Source organism: Lycorma delicatula, chromosome 6 (genome assembly GCF_047948215.1).
Source record: "Lycorma delicatula isolate Av1 chromosome 6, ASM4794821v1, whole genome shotgun sequence".
In the NCBI taxonomy this organism is placed as follows: Eukaryota; Metazoa; Arthropoda; class Insecta; order Hemiptera; family Fulgoridae; genus Lycorma; species Lycorma delicatula.
The window spans coordinates 116,540,113-116,562,325 of record NC_134460.1 but is presented as its reverse complement, the minus strand read 5'-3'; the positions used below and the strand labels follow the sequence as shown (position 1 = coordinate 116,562,325).

Genomic DNA, 22,213 nt, shown 5'->3' with positions numbered 1-22,213 from the left:
ATCGTGAAATATTACTGCTACAACTTCTGTGTCAAATTTAAAACAAACAACAAACATTAAGCCAACAGAAATGACATAATGTCGTATCTCACCAACTTATTCAGATAGTTTCGCCGTGTTATATTCTCATAAGTGATCAGAGTTTTATAATATATTATAACGTAATTTTTGTTATTTTAAAAATTACAGAGTTTTCTTTTTTTATTACTTCCACACTGGCAAAGATATTTTATTTCTGCTGGAGACTAATATTTTCTGTACCTTCTACTACTTCGTTTTTCTACGTTTGATGTAATATTTTCTGTACCTTCTACTACTTCGTTTTTCTACGTTTGATGTATGTGCATCCAATTTATGTATCAAGTAAGCAGTAGTTAATTTGCGTATTTAGATGAGCTGCTTTTTTTTTAATAAACTATTTAATTTTTGTTTTACAACGGGTAGAATAAAGGAAGGATGTACTTAAGTGTTACTATAGTGCGTATTATGCTTGTATGCTTATCCGGAAATAAATCGTAAACTCGCTTTTAATGATACTTTCGGCTGATAAGAGAAGATTATTTACTCGTTACAGCCGGATGTTCGCTATTTGCGATTAAGTTTCATTCAGTGGCGGAACTATAACACCGCACGATCCCGCAACGTGGTAGGTCCCGAAGTCGAAAAAAATAACCTGACAAAAAATAATTTTTTGTTCACGTTTTTTACAGGGCGGGCCTCCATTAATTACAAAGTGAAATAATTAAAGTATTTACATATTTTGCAATCCTTCTGCCAGGTCTTCTAAATCCAGAACATCCAGACCCCGATCCCAAACACGAAGTCTGGCCGAAAGAAAAACAACAATTTTTTTTCCAGTCTGCATTCCTGCGCAGGTAACGACCGTACTGAACCAGAACGTTACAAAGGCGGCACTCACTTAATCCACCAGCAATCTCATACACAATCAATCGATGATCTCTTGAGCTATCGTCAACCACCTTCCAGTTACAAACATTGGCAGGAATAAAGCTACCAACGATAACGTCGATGTTCCTTCTACCAAAAAGCCAACACCGATCTACCATACCTACGTAGGTGGGCAGGTATTTATTTTCTTGTAAAATAATTACAAACAGCTTTATACTAACGACATCTTACATTTTCTTTTATTACTTTTGGATAGGATAATAAACAAATTTTTTCGAACTGTTTCTTTTTGTGAATATTTACTATCATTTACGGAATTATTATTATATTGTAATAAAAACCTGTATTACAACGAAATACAAGTTGTTTTTCTTTTTGGGGAACCCAACATTAAATTTTGCGGGGGGAGGGGCAAGAATTTGTTGTTCCGCCACTGGTTTCATTACATCAATAAATTTTAAGTTTTAAATTCTTAATTCTAATTTATTAAAAATGGCAATTTATTAAAAGTACAATAAAATCCTTCTTCTTAAGCCGAAATGCTGTGTCGTGTCCTTTGCTATTGTTTGCGCATTACAGTGTTATATAGTTTGTTAGCAACAGAAGAGTACATTTGGTAACAAATAAAATCACCCTTTTTACATCGTACTAGGATTGTAGATAAGAAAAGTGACATAATTTTTTAAATTTAAATCATAACTTAAAAGGTAACGCTGAGCTAGATCAAAGAAGATTTTCTCAATTAATACAGAATAAAATAAAAATATATACTCTGTTCAGCAAACATTTTTTTAGAAATGTGTATAATAAAAGTACATAATAACTTGTAATAAATATTAATCAGTTAAATTAAAAAAAATAATAATAATAAATAAAAATGACACCAAATTAAACCGGAGGATCAAAACAGTAATTATTTTTTAATTTTATTTATGACTGCCGAAGCATAGTCCATTATACAAACGTAGTCCATTATTACAATATTCCCTTCTTACTGTTTAAACTTACTCGTCTTCGAGCCCATATGAAATCATTAAAATAATTCTGAACGTTTGCTCTATTAACTACATCATACATATATGTGGTTTTTACTTCCATTTTCTTTGGACAATTTGGTAATTTTTGAACCATCAGTTTTTCTGATATCGGCCATTTTTTAAAGTAGTTCCTATTTCAGTCCAGGAATGGTCATATAAAAAACAAATAGAAATAGAATTGGTATGCTTATTTTTATAAGCTCAATTAGAAAATTTCTTTTATAACTGAAAGAAAACATTGTTACGTTGAGGTTGATGTATTATTTAAAAAATAAATTTATTATAATTTTTCCGTTGTAAACTCGGCATATAGTTCTAAAAGTGGCTGTGATATTTTCAGGAGTGTGATTCATATTAGCCGCTTACAACTGTTGTTGTAGCACATATCTAATGTACAGGACACATCAGTGAAGCGGAAAAATTGAAAAGCTTGGTTATTCTTTTGACGACTGGGTGAGGGCGCTGAACTTGATACTCTATTATCAGTCATTTATTTTTATTTAGTAAACATGGAGCAGTGATCACATTCATATTGTGCTTTCTGTGTTGAATCTTTCTGTAAAATAGTGACACTGCAACTATATGAAGGTTATTTCGCAACTGGTTCAATATTTCGCGCTATGAGCTGATTCATGAGGAAATTTTAAAACCGGCTTTGCACCGTACTGCAGCGCTTACACAAGCATGTTTACAGTATTTTTGAGGTAAGAATTAGTATGATTTCCAACAATTATGTGGTTCCTGCAAGACGGTGCTACAAATCATACTGCTATAGTGTATGTAAAATTTAAAGGCGGGTCCTCCCTACAAGCTGCCTCTATTTGCCTTCTCAACACCACTCCTACAACACGGTATGCGGAACATTTGCTATTGGTTGCTACAAAAGTAAGATCTCCAAATGATATTGCTTGTATTTATTATTACTTTTTTTTTATTATCATTTATCCTACCTTATTTATTTATTTATTTAAATTTCTCATTTAATTATAATTATTTATTTCATCTATTTTTTTTTTATTCTACTGTATTGATTTATTTATTTGAGCTACTATATAAATTATTTTGTGTGAAATCTTTTATGCTTTACGTTTATAAAATATGGTACGAATTAACATTTTAATTAAATGAATTAATTTTACGTTTATTATGGAATGAACCTAATATCTCTGTAGTATTCATATTTTCTATTATAATAAATTTAATAATGATATAAATAAACTATTTTTACTCACATTTCTTTAACACTTCATTTATTTAAATTTTTTTATAATATAATGTTTTTATTTTGTAGTTTTGTAAGCCTACAAAGTTCAAAAGAATATTAGTTATTGGTACGTAAGTGCTATTTACAAATGATTTTCGTAAATAACTACGCCACGTCAAAGAAAATCATAACATAAATAAATAACCTATAATAAATAAACAACTCATTTCATACATTTTTTGTATTATGTCATTGTTTCTGTTTATTTATAGCGAAACCTTAATTTTACATAATTGAAAAAAACATATACTTTCAAGAAATAAATAAATAAATTACTTCATGTACATCTCGAACAAAATATTAGGCATAAATAATTTTATTTGTAATAACAAATTACCAGAACATATTTCGTTGCTATAATAGTAACGTCATAATTGGATACGATGCAAATCATTGCAAATTAATGGATGTGACTTTTGGAATACACTTCTTTGGCTGCTGGTGTGAGAAATCGCTGAGTAATGTCAGGACCAATGGAGGGAATGCCACGGCGCGCTCCTGACCTGGCTTTAGATATTGCATATTATAATGTAGCCTATCACTGCTTTAAGAAAACTTTCCGAATATTTCACCAGCTAAATCTCCTGATTTGACCGCAGAGACCTTTTTTTTGGTAGTTTGCCCAAGAGCAAGGCATTTGTCGAACGACTGCAGTCGTTAGCGGAACAAAATTTAAAAAAATAGAAGTCGGACGCATTATACCGGCCATGTTATGTTGAGAAAAGGAAAATTTTCGATTAAGATTACATGAGTGCATAAAATTTGCCAATATGTTTTTTTTTTTTTTTTACATGTTAAAAAACTAATTCAAATACAGAAGTTTTAACTTTTCCCGCTTTACCGACGTAATTTGTATATAAAATCAAATGTATATAATTATTCATATCTGCTACATTGACGGTTGTGAAAAGGAAAAATAACTGTAACATTATCTCATAACATCGACAACCTATTTCTGTGAAAGTAGTAGGTTATAGTCCTCATAAGAATATTCCCGGAAAATTTTCTTGATAGATTTATTAAAAATCTTTCATGCTCCTGCCAAATAATATTACTACTATTTTAAAATAAAAATTTTACAATTTTTTTAAAAGTATTTTACACAATTTATCAAAACATAACAGTTTAAAAAAATAGTCATTCCTGACTAAAATAGAAATTATTTGGAAAATGGCCTCTGGTTAGAATTGTTAGTTTAAAAAAATTAGGCGAGGATAATGCGAGAAGTTTGTTTATTGGGAATTTAAAAAGAAATATGAAAACATTTTTTTGTATGTGTTTCATGTAATTTGAAAAGCAGTAAAAAAAATGAATGTTACTTTAATTTTTTCGAATTTGAATATAGATATCAGTAATAAATAAAATTGTACATGCTAAAAGAAAACTTGACTGTGAAGAAATATAAGAGGATCTGCAATTTTTATCGTTTTTCTTTTTAAATTAAATTGTTATGATTCAAATTCATTGAAAAAGATGTACCACGAATTACTATGTAGTTTTCATATGTATATAAAAACACGTCTATCTGATTACTTCTAGACCATGCATTAATTTAAGAACGTCGGTTCAACGTACATATTTAAAAATATTTTATTTTTTTAATTTTACAACATTTTTATTTGATAAATTAAGTTAATCATGACTATATTTTTAAATTATTAGTTGTCGAGAAACATCGCCGGACACTTATTCTATTAGCTAATAGTAAGCAGTGGTTAAATAATTTCAGTAATGGTAAAATTGATTTCAGTTTATTTAGTCATAAAGTAAATATTTATAAAAGACATTTAAAATAAAATATGACTTGCAGTTTTAATAGTTAAATAAATAACGAAAATAAATAAATAAATCAATAAAAATAGTTGTCATCTATTTCATGTTTTCATTTCTCTTCAATAAAAGAGCTTAGTAATCTGTTTGAGTAACAAGTATTTTCTTAAATATTAATAAACAAACGATATATATATAACCTTGCTGTAATACATACTCGTAAATCTAATATATAATTAATTCTTATCTAAAATAATAAATAATCTTTTAGCGAAATAAATTTAAAAAAACATTGAAAAAAAAGGTTCATGATAATGTTACTTAAGCTGGTATTAATTTTTACTCCTTACTCTAAGAGCAAAGAGTATATCTATCACATGTAAATTTATTTTGAGAAAGTGTAGTTTAAGGGAAAGTATGTCTTTCGTTGACTTATTAACATTTTCAAAGTTAAATCATTTTTTAAAAATAAAATAGTAATTAAAAATTAATGTGTATAAAATAATTGTATTAATTGTACTGAGCCAAAATAATTTAATGATTTTTTTAAAAATTATTTTGACAGTGAAATTACTTATTACTAATTTTCCAGGTTAAAACCAGGTTCAAAAGTTACCTAATTTCGCAAAAATTTTAGAAATTTATTTTCTCTAAAACAAAATCCAACTTATCCTTATCCAAACCTCATGCTTAAGGTAGGTCCAAATATTCGCCCTTAGAATTGTCCTTTCTAATGCCGATCTCCGTGGCGGAGTGGTAGCGTCTCGGCCTTTCATCTGTAGATCCCGAATTCGAATCACGATCAGACATGGCAGTTTTCATACGGTTAAAATTTCCATTCTATATTCCCACGGCATAAGCTTCGACCGCTTTTCGTGAATTAATTATCAACAAAAAGATAAAAATAAAATAATAAAAAAAATGAATAAAAGCGTTTTAACTGCTGTACAATTTTAGTTGATAATATTATAATAAATTAAATTCTAAATAATCCAAACAGTTCTAAACCAGGTGGTTTAATTACTAATTATGAATTTTAATATTTTAACTTATACGAGATGTATTAAATATAAAGAGAATTTTAATTTTTATGAAATAGAAGTTTCTTATTCTTCTATATTGATATTATTTTCTTCAAATCAGTCCGTTGAGAAGGATAAAATTATTTCATCGTTTCTTTCAATCCTCAAAACATTTTTCGAAAGGAGTTTTTGGTATTTTCTTAAATTCACTTAGCGATTTATTTTTTATTTCATTTCGTCGTAAGTCGTCCTTTCAATATTCTCTTTATAAATGAGAAAAAGAAAAACTCACTGGGTAACATGTCTGAAAAATACGGAGGTTGTGGTATCAATAAGAAGCTATTTTTGACTAAATAATCACCCATTAATAGTGAATTTTGAACCTAAAGTAATCGTAGTACGAAGTCCAAGAATTGTTTGTCCCCATTTGAGGTAGTTTTCTTTCCTAACGTAAACGACATTAGATTACTAAAATAATACTGTTTGTTGACCGTACAACCTTGTGGTAAGAATTCAAAATAAATAATATTGTAAAAAAATATATAAGCTTAATATTCGATCAAAGATGTCATGTTTATTTGGTCTTGGTTTTCTTTAGGAAGATTCCATTAGAATGATAGGACCACGGTTTCAATATCATAACCGTACACTCACGTTTCGTCACCTGTTTGGATACGTTTAAATAATTGTAAGGCAACAGAGACGTCAGTTAACGATTGTTTTACAATGTTAGTTTTGTTGAAGATTTTTTTTTAATTATGATTCGACGATTAAAATTCACAGCAAAAAATAATTCTACATTGTTCTTTATTTTGTCGATAATTTCATCGATTGTTGGTGTGTTAGGAAGTCCAAACCTATTGTCATTTTCACAAGCTTTTTTAACACATTTGTATCACTCATAAAAGAAAGTAGAGAACATTGCCCGCAACACATAAGGAACCGAAACGAAGAAACGAAAACTCAGCAACACAAGATGACACAGAACGAGAGAAAACGAAAGAGACAATAATAGAAAAGAAGAGATTGTGGTAGCGGGTTCAGCGAGAAAGTTTCAGAAAAAAATTTATCCTACTCAATTTCCATCATCCGCCCCATTTCCCCTGACACATTCAGATGTTAGTGACATGGACCGGGTAAAATTGGTGTGACTTCTCTGCAGCACACAAGTTGTAACTGATGCAAGAGCCCCGTAGGGAGAGGCCTAAATTCTGAAGATCCGCAGCACTTTTCTTACTGCGAACCCCGCACCAAGACAGAACGGGCAAGATGTTGTTTGCATTTCAGCTACACCAAATCGACTACACACCCGATCCAGAAACTTTTGCCTGTGGTATGTATCGATCTTGGCCTGATTACATTTTTCCAATTGACCAGAACCAGAGACTTCCTGGGCATCGATAATCCAAGCCATCACTCTCCGACTAGCGACGAGGTCCGGCATTTGGTTAACTGGCATTTCTCCCACCACCACCCCATTCGGTCGCCCTAGAGCATAGACCAAATGTTCCGTGCCAAGAACGGCTACTGAGCCTCGAACAGTTTAGCGACCCAAATCCTAAAAGCTCCTAGTGAGCTACCTAACGTGCGTGAGCGAATCAAGCAGGGCGCCATACAGCACCCGCTGAAGTGTCCCAAAAGCTCACTGTTTGACGATTGTCCCAATCGTCAAACATAAAACTAGATCGGGGAGGCGCACCCCTTGTACAATTTATTTACGTCGATTAATTAAAAAGACAGCAATTTTGGCTGCCACGCCTCGGTCGCTGTATGCCAGCTAGTACCTGTCCACCATTTAACAGCGCTTGGAGCTGATTTGGCTGGTGGCCAGCCCTCTTACCAAGGTAATTGGTTTCCAGCAGCAAAGCTTTTAGGAGTCTAAATGCATTTACATTTAATCCCTTAAATTTACCGATGACGGTTGAACATAGCAACCTCATCGAGGAACTCCCACACGGTCCGACAGTGCGGCTCTCGCCACACTGCCTCGCCGCTTGTGAGCGGCCAGGTTTCCCCCTGACCTCTAAGTTCCAGGGTGGCACGGTCTCTGGCCCCCCCAAGGGCCGGGCAGTCGTACATCATATGTACATTTGACTGGACCTCCCCGCAGACACACAACTCATCAGCCACCAGGCGAAACCGAAACAGATATTGGTTTAGATTCACATGGTTGGTGAGCACCTGGGCACCCGACGCCCTTAAGAAAGAACTTGAGGCATACCATCCCCCCAAATCCTGTATAAAATTATACAAGGATCTACCCTTAGTCGTGGTGTGCCATTCAAGCTGCCATGCCTCCATCGCGAGGCTTTGAAGCCTTTTCCGCAGATGGGAGATGAGCAACTGGACGAAATTTTGCTCCGGTGCATTGTGATCACCGTTCCGTTCTGGCCCGGCTCGAAACCGCATCCCAAATGCCTCGGCCTCCCGATCTCTACGCAACTTCCACATGACTGCCCGAATTTTCACCACTAAATCGATTGGGAGAGCCTTTCCCAATACAGTAGTAGCCTCGTAGGAGGTTGTTTTAAATACACCAGTGCATACAATCATGGCTCTGCGCTGGGCACTCCTTAAATTTTGAAGTAGTGCTCTATTCCTTTCCAACCTGTGCGCCCAAACCGGCGCCGCGTATGCGATCATACTCTCGAAGACGCCTCGGTACACCAAGTACATTTGGCGGCCCGACAGCCCGTAGTCTTTCCGAGCAATCCGTCTAAGTTTGTGCATCACAGAGACGGCGTCCGCCGCAACTTGTTTAATATGGTTACTAAACAGCAACTTATCATCAAACAAAACACCTAGGTACTTATGAACCCTTACTCGGCTGATTACACAGCCTTTATATTTAATGTGGGGGTTTCGACTGCATGATAATTTGTCTGCGCCCTTTAGAAGCATAAACTTCGTTTTGGGCACAGAAATTTTTAAATTTTGAATGTCCATCCAGCCTTCGGCGGTTGACAAAGCCGCCTGCGCTCTGCTTTCTAGCTGTGGTCGTGAATCTCCACGAACTAAAAGGAGACAGTCATCGGCGAAAGCCTGGGCCGTGACTCCTTCTGGGAAAGTCAATCCCAGAAATCCGTCAAACACCAGGTTCCACAGCAGGGGACCGAGAACGGAACCCTGCGGGCTTCCCCTGGTGACGGATTTTTCCACAACTAGGTGCGCATCTTTAAACAGAGCCGTTCGGTTAGACAAATAGTCTCTTACCACGGCCTGTGTGGCTTCGGGAACATTGCGGCGTTCCAAAGCATAGAGGACAGAACTCCAACACAAGGAAGGAAATGCTGCCTCTATATCAATAAAAATAGCCAAAACATATTTGCAGTCGGCGCTTTCCACCTCGGCAAGAGCATTTAGGATGCAATCCTCGGTGCCAACCCCTTTCATGAAGCCGTATTGGCCTCGATTTAGAATACGGCTCATATCGATGCTTTCCTCGAGCCGTTCCACAACCAGCCTTTCCAGCAACTTGCCGAAAACCGGCAAGAGGCTGATGGGTCGATAACTGCCGACCTCACCAGGATCCTTTCCAGGTTTCAGGATCACCCTTACCAAAGCCACCTTCCAGCAACCCGGAAAGCAGCCCCAGCTTAGGCATCCTGTGAACAGCCTGCCGAGAGGCTCCCTTATGACAGGCAATAAGTGATGGAAAATATCCGGGTCAAGTTGGTCAATCCCCGGTGCCTTCTTTAATGCCATTCGAGAAACCACTCGGTCTATATCATCGGGTTCCACGGTCCGAACGCCAGGGAATGGTGTTTCACCCGCCCTGACGCCGATTTCCGCTTCACCCTCCGGAGCATCTGGAAACAGAGTATCCAGGAACGCCCGGTAGGTCGCCACGGATGTTAAAGTGTGATCACGACCACCTAACCCGCATCGAACACTGGACAACACGTGCAATGGCTTAGGCTTGTAACAAGACTTTGCGAGCTGCCAGGGATCGCGTTGCAATTCCCGCATGGAGTCCTTCCAAAACTTGAGTTTGGCTTCCTTGATGGCGTGAACATATTTATTACGGGCACGCCGGAAGGTCCGCAGACGCTCAGCGCGCACGTCGTTGACTGTGATCCCCGTTAGGGGGCAACGCTGGTATCTAGCCCGAGCGGACCTCACTCTTGCGCGCAGCACGCTAAGGTCAGAGGACCACCATTTCTTGCCGGGCCTCCGTCTGCCTTCCACAGACGACCCCCCGGAAAATGGGGTCATGACGGCTCCAGGCACGCTCAGATCAGCGGACTGGCTGCTTGTGACGGGTCCGTCCATTGGCGTAGGCCGCCGTAGGAGGTCCGGCATGAGTTTACTCACTGATGTATCATACACACTCGCTCTCTCTTTCAACCTATAACCCTTGGAATTCAGCACATCGGACACGACTCCAGCAATAGCATAATGGCGGCGCTTGATGCGTCCTCCATGAGTCCAAAAATACTGCTGAATGACATGCACCGCATCTCTGTAGCAAGGCAACCAGTCCTGCTCCGAATGTTAAGTTGAAGAATGTCGGAACTCCCGAGATGATCTAATACGGATCGGAAGGCCATTGCTCTAAATGCGAATGAATTGAATAAAGTCTCAACCTGGGGTCGCCGAAGACAAAGCAAGCAGCGCCGATAGTGGTAGAAAAAACCTGTACTGCTTCCTTCAACTCAGGACTGTCAACTGACTGATAATGTTTGGCCGTCCAGAACGAGCGCAACAAATCTCCGAGGTCAAATCCGACCCCCCCCCCCCCCACCGACAGCACTCCCTCCGTCCACGAGACCGTCAACAGAAAAAAACGGAAGAAAGCGTTTATATCACTCATAAATCTTTAGTATCAACATAACAACAACATAAACAAAAAGAAAAGCCACCAAGAAGGATGACTTACAGTAAATAAATTAAAACACCCAACTTTCTTATAGCCCAGATAGACTTAAGACTATGTAAACAAAATAAGTCGAAATAACCATATACACAGAAAATAATATCCCTACATAATGACAAAAAAATCCTTTGTTAGGTTATTTTTTTACATATATATGACCAAACAATCGTTTTTTGGTCATTTAGCGTTCTTTGCTATGTAAAAGCAAAGAACAAAATTCACAAATAGTAACACTGAAAGCACACAACTAAGTATTCGTTTTTTTTGTTTTTTCTAACCTCCGAAATATGCGCCGTTATACATTGCTTCAGATGATGATATGAATGATTTATAGCGTATAAAAATTCCATGCCTGACCGGGATTCCAACTCGGAACCACCGGATTAAAGTCCGAGACGTTACCACTCGCACCACGGAGGCCGGCAAACATATTCGTTAGGAACCGAATAAAAACACAACTTACCAATATGGCGTTGTGTGTCAAACCAATTTTATACGGACTATAATTACTTTTAATACGCGAAACCCTTTGCAATGATTGAACATTAACTTAAACCTCTTCAAAATTATTCCTTTTGAACTAAGCCACATTTTGATATCGTTGTTTTTCTATAACACGGCTGGAATTCTTTTCGTTTAATGATAAGAAGCGTTGTCGAAGACAATAACCGAATTTTCTTCCAAAGGACATAATACACCGCTAAACTATTTCTAAATAATTCAAATTCGTGTAATTTTTTTACGAATCGCGTTTTTATCAAAATCTCACCTTTTTCTCAATTGACCTGCGGGGTTTTGTTTTCTTTGGAGACCGTAATTCATTAGTAGATTCATACTCGAGAATCACGTTGTACACTGAAGCAGCACAAATTCTACCTTTTTAGCAGTTTATTAACATCTGAAATCAACGCCGTTTGATTATTCTGTAATAAGCATTACTCTGCTTTTATAAGCATTTAAAATGATGTGTTTTTTCGCACGACTTAAGGACTTTTTTTCGCAGCCCACAAATCTTTATATATAAAAATGTTAAGTTCGTTTGTGTACGCTTCAAAAACTCAAAATGTTCTGCACCGATTGAGCTCAAATTTTAGCACGTAACCCGCATCAAAGATTGTTTTTATCTATTTTTCGCATCAGTCACATATCCGCAACCGTGAGAAAACAGTTTTTTTAACGGTCGGCTGTGTACCAGAGACCGCGCCATCTGCCGGAAGCGAGGGGAACACTCGCCATACTAGCTAACGACAACCGCAGTCACATGTTCTCAATTACATTGTTTATTATCAAAAAAAAAAAACGTATCCACTTGCATCTGATTCAGATTATTATACAATCTGAATGAAATATTCACTTTAATCGAGGTACTTTTGTGTGATCGTGTCTTGATTGAGCTGCGCCTTTTACCAAGCTCTGAATTTATTAGAAAACGACCAACAGTGGGATATATGTATTAATGACGCGTGCAACACTGCACATCCAAACCAAATTCGCGCATTATTCGCAATTATAATGACCGCTTGCTTCCCTTCATCTCCCACAGAGTTATGGGAAAGATATCGATCGCATATGGCTGAGGATATTTTGCATAGAGTGCGCCTAGAAAATACCAATATGACCATGGAATTTACAGAAGGCATTTACAACGAAGCATTGATAAATATTGAAGACAAGTGCTTAGCTATTGCAAATAAAGTTCTTAGTCAATTGGGAATGCCGGCACCCACCCGAGCTGCGATTGCTTCATTTGATGTGGATTTACGCCGTGAACAGAGTTGCAACATTGGTGATCTTCAGTCATATGTCCAATCAAACATTCCCAAATTAACGCGTGAACAGAAAGACATTTATGATCGCAAATGATAAATGACGGAGTATGGGGGACCTTCTTCTTGGATGCGCCAGGAGGAACTGGGAAAACATTCCTCATTAGATTCATTGTAGCAACGGTTCGATCAAAAAATGACAATTATCCTGTTGCGGAATATTAATCAGCCAAAACTCTGCAACGGCACGCGACTTGCAGTTAAGAAATTGATGAATAACGTAGTGGAAGCAACGATTTTAACGGGGCCTTTCAAAGGTGAAGATGTCCTCATTCCTCGAATACCCATGATCCCGACCGATACACCATTTCAATTTAAAAGATTGCAATTCCCAATTCGATTGGCATTTGCAATCACAATCAATAAAGTTCAAGGTCAATCTTTAGAATTGTGTGATTTAGATTTAGATGCGGATTGCTTCTCACATGGACAATTATATGTTGCGTGTTCCCGAGTCGACAAATCAGATAGCCTTTATCTACGCAGACAGTGGAAAAACAAAAAATATTGTATATCCACAAGTATTGCAAAATTAAACGTCTATGAAACGTATGCTTTGTTTTGTTTCTCATTTCTCATCCATGCAACCACAATGTGGCACAGCGAAGCGTGGCGGGTACAGCTAGTATTTAATAAAAAAAAAAACAAAACATAATTGTACAAAAAAATGAATCCTTGGTATTGATAATTTACCATCAACAACAGCTATGGTAAAATAAAAAGCAAAAATATAATCATCCTAAGTAATAATTTTTAAATAATCTCGTAACATATGCAAGATATTAGCAATTCTATGAGAAATCAACAAAAGCTTTTACATCAATTCGTCGATGATCTGGCAATCGTATATACCAGTAGCAATAGTTACGGTGAAGTATAAATTGCAACGGACGATGTACGCTCTCAAGGAAGTTGCAAAGAATAACGGTTTCAATTTTTCACCAGAGAAAATGTGCTATGTAAACTTCTGTAGGAAGAGAATTCCTCATCGTAGTTCTGTTTTGACCGTAGATGACCATCCTATTCAACACAAAGTTAATATATGGTTTTTAAGTTTACTTTTAGATAAATACCTAACTTGGTGACTACATTTTAAGGATTTGAGCGTTAGATGCAAGGTAACCCTAAACATTACTAAATATTTATTAAACATCAATTAGAGCTCATATAAACAGGCATTACAGCAGATGCAGCAAATATGTTGGTCTTTCCTCCCAATAAAAACTATAAAATTTTTAATAACAATCATAAAAATAATACAAGTCTGGGATCGAAAATTCACTATTTCATTTTTAGCATAAATAACTTTGATAAATGAGAAACAAATACATAAAAATTTTAAATAAAATTGTAAAGAATTTTATTTTGAGTAATATTATTTGATTAGAGCCCACAGAAACTAAATATAAGTTTATTGAAAAAAAAAATCAGATATAGCAGATTTTTCCTAGGTATTAAAACAAAATTTTCAATATTACGAAACAGAAAAATTTAATATTTTGGAAAATAACAAATACAAACACAAACGATATATACATATATATATATATATATATATATACATAGTAAAATATTTTTAAAAAATGTTATTTTGTAATATTAATAGCAATCCCGTCGCGGCTTCGTCTGCTCTGTATGGTTACTTAGGTTTCCCGCAATTTTTTGCAGAATACGCAATTCTTTTTAATGTTTTTTAGTTAACCAATCGGAAGCAGGAGGTGCAGCCAGTCGCGTCGCACACATACTAACAGCAGCAGTGGCTATGTTGATTGACCCGCCGCGCTGTACACCGTCACACCCTTAAAAAATCGGAATTAAATAAAACCTAAAATGGTTTTTAGATATTTACCTGAGCAATACTTGCAAGCCCAAATCTACTGAATATCTCGTTTAATATAGTCGGAAATGGGGAAATTTTCCAATCATTGTTCAACATTTTTACTTCCTTGTACGAAAGTATTGTTATCGAGAAATATTTCGGTTTTCATATTTCAACGGAAATATCAATATTGACCGTCCTTGAATCCATTTTAACTAGTTTCTGCGTGACGTTTGTACGTACGTACTTATGTATCTCGCATAACTCAAAATCGATTAGGCGTAGAATGTTGAAATTTTGAATTTAGGACTGTTGTAACATCTAGTTGTGTATCTCCCCTTTTGATTGCAATCGACTGAACGAAAAGTGTCCAAAAAGGTCCAAAATCCAAACAAAATTAGAATTTTGGAATTTTTCTTAACTGCAGAAATCAGCCTTATTGAGAGCTTTTCAACGATATATCATAAGTGGTATTTATTTTCATTGGTTCCAGAGTTATAGCCAAACAGAATTTAAATTAATGAAAATTTGGATCGTACAAGGAGAAGGCACGTCCGTTCGAATCCAACTTCATTTCCTTTTTTTTAACTCTTTTTTTTTTAATTTAAATATATTTATTTATTAATAATTATTAACCTTTGTCTAAAAAATATTTTCGATGAATAGTAATTTAATAACAAAAAAAAAATTGAAATAATATCAGAAGTTATTAATGAAATAAAGTTTTAAGTACTTTTCATTAAAAAAAATGTGTATGTGTAATTTAACAGGCGTACAAGGTAGTCTGGTGACCACATCAGATTTTGTTGTTTCTTTTCCCGTTTCAAGTTCTAATTTCAAAATCTTGAGAAATTGGTGTTTAGATTCATTCTTCATTCATGAGGATTACACACAACAAAAATCAAGTTGGTATCTTCATTTGGTATCTAGAAATTAAAAAAATATACTGGTTTCAAACAAAATTAAAATCTCCCTTTTAACCCTTTAAAATAGAAATTTCAAAAAATTCTTTCTTAATGTGCACTTACACTGTAAGAAGAACAAATTTTCGTCAATTAATCTTCTGCAGTTTTTGCTGAGCGTTGATAAATCAGTCAGTCGGGACATGTTCTTCTATATGTATATATATTTTTTTATTTTTTATTTATTTAGTTATAATTAAACTTTATATTTATTTGTTATTTTTTTTTTTATTGTAGTTGTTAGCAAAAAACCATATATTTAAATAACAAAAACAAAAACATTTTGATATTAAATATAAAAAAAAAATGACTGGCACAAAATCATTTACCAATTTTACTACCATTCTATTTATTGTTACATCTATAGAGAGAACATATTGAAAATAATTTTGTCAAAAAATAAATAAATAAAAAATGTCTACAGTGTAACTGTAAATACGAAGGTTCGCAGTCATATCTTAGCCGATAAACTTTTTAATAACTCTTTTAATAATGAAAATAAAAAATCTGATGTGGACACAACATGAACTTCCTTGTACGCCTATTAAATTACGTATACACATTTTTTTTACAATCAGAGGTTAGTAATTATTAATAAATCAATAAATTTAATTAAAAAAAAGGAAATGAAGTTGGATTCGAACGGACGTGCCTTCTCCTTGTACGATCCAAATTTTCATTAATTTAAATTCTGTTTGGCTATAACTCTGGAACCAATGAAAATAAATACCACTTATGATATATCGTTGAAAAGCTAAGGGCTTTAAGATAAGGGCTGATTTCTGCAGTTAAGAAAAATTCCAAAATTCTAATTTTGTTTGGATTTTGGACCTTTTTGGACACTTTTGGTTCAGTCGATTGCAATCAAAAGGGGAAGTGCACACAACTAACTATTACAACAGTCTTAAATCTAAAATTTCAACATTCCACCGCTAATCATTTTTTGAGTTATGCTAGATACATACGTATGTACAGACGTCACGCTGAAACTAGTAAAAATGGATTCAGGGATGGTCAAAATGGATATCTCCGTTGAAATCTGGAAACCGAAATTTTTCGGGATCGCAATACTTCCTTTATTTCGTACAAGAAAGTAAAAATCAAAGATGGTTTTATTTCATTCTCTAACAATTTACACTTTATTTTTATTATGACCGAGTGAATATGTTTTTACTCATATTTCTCTGACAAATGGATGAAATAATAGTTTAAAAAATCCTCTTCTAATAACACGATTCAGTTAATATTGAATGAAATTTGCCTTCAAAGAAAGTTAAGAAAAAAATCTTATTTGACAACTTACTAATGTAATACAGAATTGCACTTCGTTTGAAACGTTCGAAATATATGATAAATTGATACGACTTAATAATTAATATTTTCTCGCTGTAGTCATCTAATTTGGATGATTTAAGGGAAATTGGTTTTTCAGCGAAATCATTTACTCATTTTTCAGCTGATCACTCTTTTTCCAGCTAAACAGAGTAGGTTATTTTTATAAATGAAAAAAGAGCAATAAATAAATGTTTCTTCACTTTGAAACCTGAATAAGTAAAATTATTATTACGTCATAAGTGTAGTGTATTTGCAACTCATCGCATAGGAGCATTGTAATGTATGTGAAGTACTGCATGAAATGAATAAAATAAATTTTAACGAAAGTCACGTTTATCTTCTGAGCTGCAATCAGTAATAACTATTCAGTTACGTTCTATACGAAAAAAGTTATTTTGTAAAAAGAATTAAGCGGTAATTCTGTGTGTTCAGTTTTTGTGAGTATATTTTTTGTAATTCAATTAATATTAGTATAGGAATGTATGATATTTTCTGGTAATTTTTAAATTAAATGATATTACTTTTAGTTAAAATTAATTATCATACATACACATATTTCTGTTAAATATTGAAGGATTGTAAATTTTCTTTATTTTAGAGTGAAAAGTTAATGAAGAATAAATAAATATTATTTAAAATTTTTATTTTTATTTTTCAGTACTGAATGCATGCATAAGCGTAAATGAATTTAAGTTTAACAGAAAATAGCAAAAAAATATGAAAACTAAACTGACTTCAAAACATGCACTGCAACGAAAAAAATAATACTTTTTAAATCTTTATAAATATTTTAAGTCGGTTTTTACTTCCTTGTACGAAGTAAAGGAAGTATCGAGATCGCGAAAAATTTCGGTTTTCAAATTTCAACGGAAATATCCATTTTGACCATCCCTGAATGTATTTTGACTAGTTCGTCTACGTACGTATGTATCTCGCAAAACTCAAAAAGATTAGCCGTAGGATGGTGAAATTTTGGATTTAGAATTGTTATAACATCTAGTTGTGCACCTTTCCTTTTGATTGCAATCAACTGAACCAAAAGTGCCCAAAAAGACCCAAAATCAAAAAAAAATTGGATTTTGGACTTTTTCTTAACTGCAGTAATAAGCCTTCATTGAGAGCTTTTCAACGATTATCATAAGTGGTACTTATTTTTATTGGTACCAAAGTTATAGTCCAATAAAATTTTAATTAATGAAATATTTGGATCTTACAAGGGGAAGGCACATCGGTTCGAATTCGACTTCATTTCCTTTTTTTAACTTTTTTTTTAATTTAAATATATTGATTTATTAATAATTATTAACCTGCGATTGTAAAAAAAAATTTCAGTAAATAATAATAATAATTAAATAAAAAAATATGAAAAAAATCAGAAGTTATTAGTGAAATAAAATTTTATGTACTTTTAAAAATGTGTATGTATAATTTAATAGGGGTACAAGAAACTCATATAGTGTCCACATAAGATTTTTTATTTTGTATTTATTTGATTTAGTTTTATTTTAAAATATTTGTAAAGTAACAAAAAAAAAAATCTGTTCAAAAGAACGATTTTTTATTGTTTCTTATAGAATGAATATTAATAAATTCAAGGAATCTCTAGAATTCTTTAATTTACGAAATGTTCCCTTAACTCATTAAAAAACACTGTTTTTTTTTATTTTCATATTAACTAATACAGTATTTTGTCTCTTCTAAATACCGAAGTCCCGTCTGCTTAGTAACAACTTCTCAGTAAAATTTAAACAACCAAAACTGCTTTCCCTGGCTTTATTACATTCCCAATCAAACCGCTTTCGCTTGCCTCACTTAAAATCGTTCCACAACTAAAAAAGCTACCGAAAAACCTAAAAATTAAATCAGAGTTGTGACATAAATTAAATTTAATATTATTTTTATCCCTTCGATAACTTCTACCTGCAAATTAAATCCCCTAAAACAAAAAACCTCCCTAAATCCAAAAAACATTATACCCAATTTACAATATTTTCCAAAAACAATCTTTGTTAAAAAAAAGGTTCATTCTAGCTCAAATTTTTCGATTTTGTTTTCTTATAAAATGTTTTTAATCAGTTCACTGTTAGAGAATTTTTTCAAAGAACTGCGGTGTTTAAGTAAGTGAAAATTGTAAACGGTTGCAAATATAATGTACCGCATGATCACTCTAAACCATCCGAAAAACAGTATAGTTAGCCTTACAACTGATTACTTTCATTCACTGTGTTCATCCCAAGGACATACTACTTATTAAACACTATTACCAACAGAGAAAGTAACCTTGATAAGTGCATTAGATGTTTTACATGCGTCATAAACATACGATAAACAGGGATAGAGTAAAGCATCAAATTAAGGATTCCATTTCTTTGGAGAATATGAACTAGATACACTTTCATTTTAATTGGAGGATCAATAATTAACAGTAATACGCCCAGAAAATATTGATAAAATCGATTCATTTGGTTTTAGATCAATTTAATAAGTATAGAAGCACATTAAAGAAAACGTACTACGATCCATTAAGAAAATGGCTCGTACTTAAACTTCCATAACTTAAAAAAAAAAATCTGATGTGGAAATTACATGACTTCCTTAAATGCCTATTAAATTACACATATACATTTTTTTAAAACGAAAAGTACATAAAATTTTATTTCATTAATAACTTCTGATTTTTTTATGTACGAGTATTTTTTTGTTGTTATTATTGAATTACCAAATTCCTTACCCGGCATCTCAACTCCATTTTCCAACAAACTAGGCTAGCTCTGGGACGCAACGCTATAGAGATTTCCAACCAAAACACATTTTCTTTAATAATAAACAAATTTAATGAAGTACAGGCCCCAAAATCACCTCCGGCACCCTCTCCTCTCGAGAGGACGATCCCTTAAACAAAGGATTTCAGCCCATTCTGGGCGGAAAGAGAGAGCGTCACGGAAGATAAGCTCATTAGCGCATCGTCCCGACGGGTTCCTACCGTTAAAAACCTCCATTGGATCGGAACGCAGTCCAAATTTCACCAAATGAATCAACGCCACTTTCTATTTATAACCCGTCAGCTCATTATTATTATCAGCAAAGGATGCAAGTCCGTACTGCTATTAGTAGGAAGGTATTGCACCCTTCAACATCCGTTCCGTTATTGAATTATTATTTATTGTATCAATTTGTTTACAATCAAAGATTAAAAATTGTTAATAAATCAATATATTTAAATTAAAAAAAAGGGGATGAAGTCTGATTCGAACCAATGTACCTTCCCTTGTAAGATTCAAATATTTCATTAATTAAAATTTTATTGGGCTATAACACGAACCAATAAAAATAAGTACCACTTATGATAATCGTTGAAAAGCTCTCAATGAGGGCTTATTACTGCAGTTAAGAAATAGTCCAAAATGTTACAACAGTAATAAATCCAAAATTTCAACATCCTACGGCTAATAGTTTTTGAGTTACGCGAGATGCATACGTACGAACAGACGTCACGCCGAAGCTAGTCAAAATTGATTCAGGGATGGTTAAAATGAATATTTCCGTTGAAATATGAAAACCGAAATTTTTCGCAACTTTCCTTTACTTCGTACTAGGAAGTTAAAATCATTTGATAAAAATAATATTATGAACCTGCAATTATTCCAGTTTTGAGAGATTTTTTATAATTTACAATAATATTTTCAATTATTACACGGAAAGAAAATTGGTAATTTTTTAATTAGTACTTTTTGCAATATGAACTTTATACAACTACAAAGGGATTGAGATAATAAAAAAATACTTTATATATTAATCCACGTCTTTTCTGCAAATTTATTAAATTTTTATGCAGATATTACAGTTTTTAAATGTTTAGATTGTTTTACAAGACCATTGATATAAGATTTCAATTCCGTTAAGATAGACTTTTTTAAGCAAATTGTTAAGAGGAGGTACGGATGCCGAAAAGGCTGCAAACTACTAAAGGAAGTAGGATGAGCAATTTTGAAGAGCGATGGGGATTATAGTATGAATTAAAAGATTAATTTTGGATTACTTTAAGAAATTAATCTTTCAAAACTAATTTTTTCTCTTTTATTTTTGATACCATCTACCTCTCTTTTTCTTCACTCATTTCTTATTTTTTAATAGTATCTACAACTAAGATCAATCAATATTAGAATTGACTTGTTATAAATATCCCACATAAACCTGGAAATGGGAACCAAACCCGGAACCTTTGTCGATGTAGTAAGCAGGTTACCCGCTGTGCAATTGAGGCAGTCATTCACTTCTTTACCTTAAAATCAAAGAAACTACCCCAAATTTGGAATTTTAAAAATCTATTATATAAATTTATGAAGTAATTTCCAATTTAAATTAATGTTCGTAATGTTTTCACACATACATTTTGAAAATTATTAATTTTTTAGAAATTTGGAAAATAGTGTAAAAATTTTAATATATGTGCTTTAATAAAATCGTACTTTATTTATAAAATCGTGGTTATAATTCATTATGATTTATTAATAAACTATTAGGGAGTCAAACATTTCTGATAATATAGGCTGTAATAAATTCAATCTCTTAAGTATAAGTTACTTGCTGGTATCCACGACTACTACACACGAGTTAATTAAACCTTACGTTGCTTTTTAAGAAAAAAGATCATTATTGAAAACTCAAATATTAGCTAAATTTTTTTTTGTGAGAATAATAGACATCTAAGACTTAGATTTCAAATAATGACCAAAAATCTCAGAATTTTTAAAATTCAATACGTATATAACACATTTATTAATTTATATTTTACAACAGTATACATTATTATTTATTATATTTATTTATATTTAATTTATTATTTATTAAATTAAAGCTATAATGCTACTTACATAGACACAAATAAATGATGACTGACAACAAGAACTTAAAGTAATAACGAAAACAAGTTTTTAAAATCTTTATATTTAATTTATTATATTTATTATTTATTAAATTAAAGCTTTAATGCTACTTACATAGACACAAATAAATGATGACTGATAACCAAGAACTTAAAGTAATAACGAAAACAAGTTTTTAAAATCTTTATTTTATATTTCTGAATAGTAGCCCCCACTTATTTTAAAATTATAACCCCACTACGTAATACATAAAAACTTATTACTACGTAATAATCCTACCTTTTAATATTTTTGAATATTTATTTACAAAACCTGATGACTAGATTGTCAAGGACTGTTTTCTGTTTTTTTCTATTGTTTTAGAACGGTGAAGGCTCAACTATTTAATAAACTAAAGAATTCATATCCAACTTATTTAACATACACAGTCTAAAAATTGTTTTCTATAATATATTGGAACAGGAAAAATAATTTTTCTATTCTAGAGGTTTGATAAAGGGGTGAATG

At 33.2% G+C, this 22,213-nt stretch overlaps 1 protein-coding gene across 3 annotated transcripts in view; it reads right to left on the bottom strand.

Annotated features, from left to right (window-relative positions):
• Nucleotides 1-21,874, bottom strand: part of LOC142326140 (cytochrome P450 4C1-like) — a 72,943-nt gene extending 51,069 nt beyond the window's left edge. For 2 of the 3 annotated variants that reach the window (XM_075368349.1, XM_075368346.1), the window contains exon 1: nt 21,695-21,835. The gene's annotated coding sequence lies outside the window, so the exon portion shown is untranslated. Of the gene's footprint in view, nt 1-21,694 lie in introns of all 3 variants that reach the window. The other variant, XM_075368347.1, reaches the window with a different exon arrangement.
• Between the last annotated feature and the right edge of the window lie 339 nt (nt 21,875-22,213).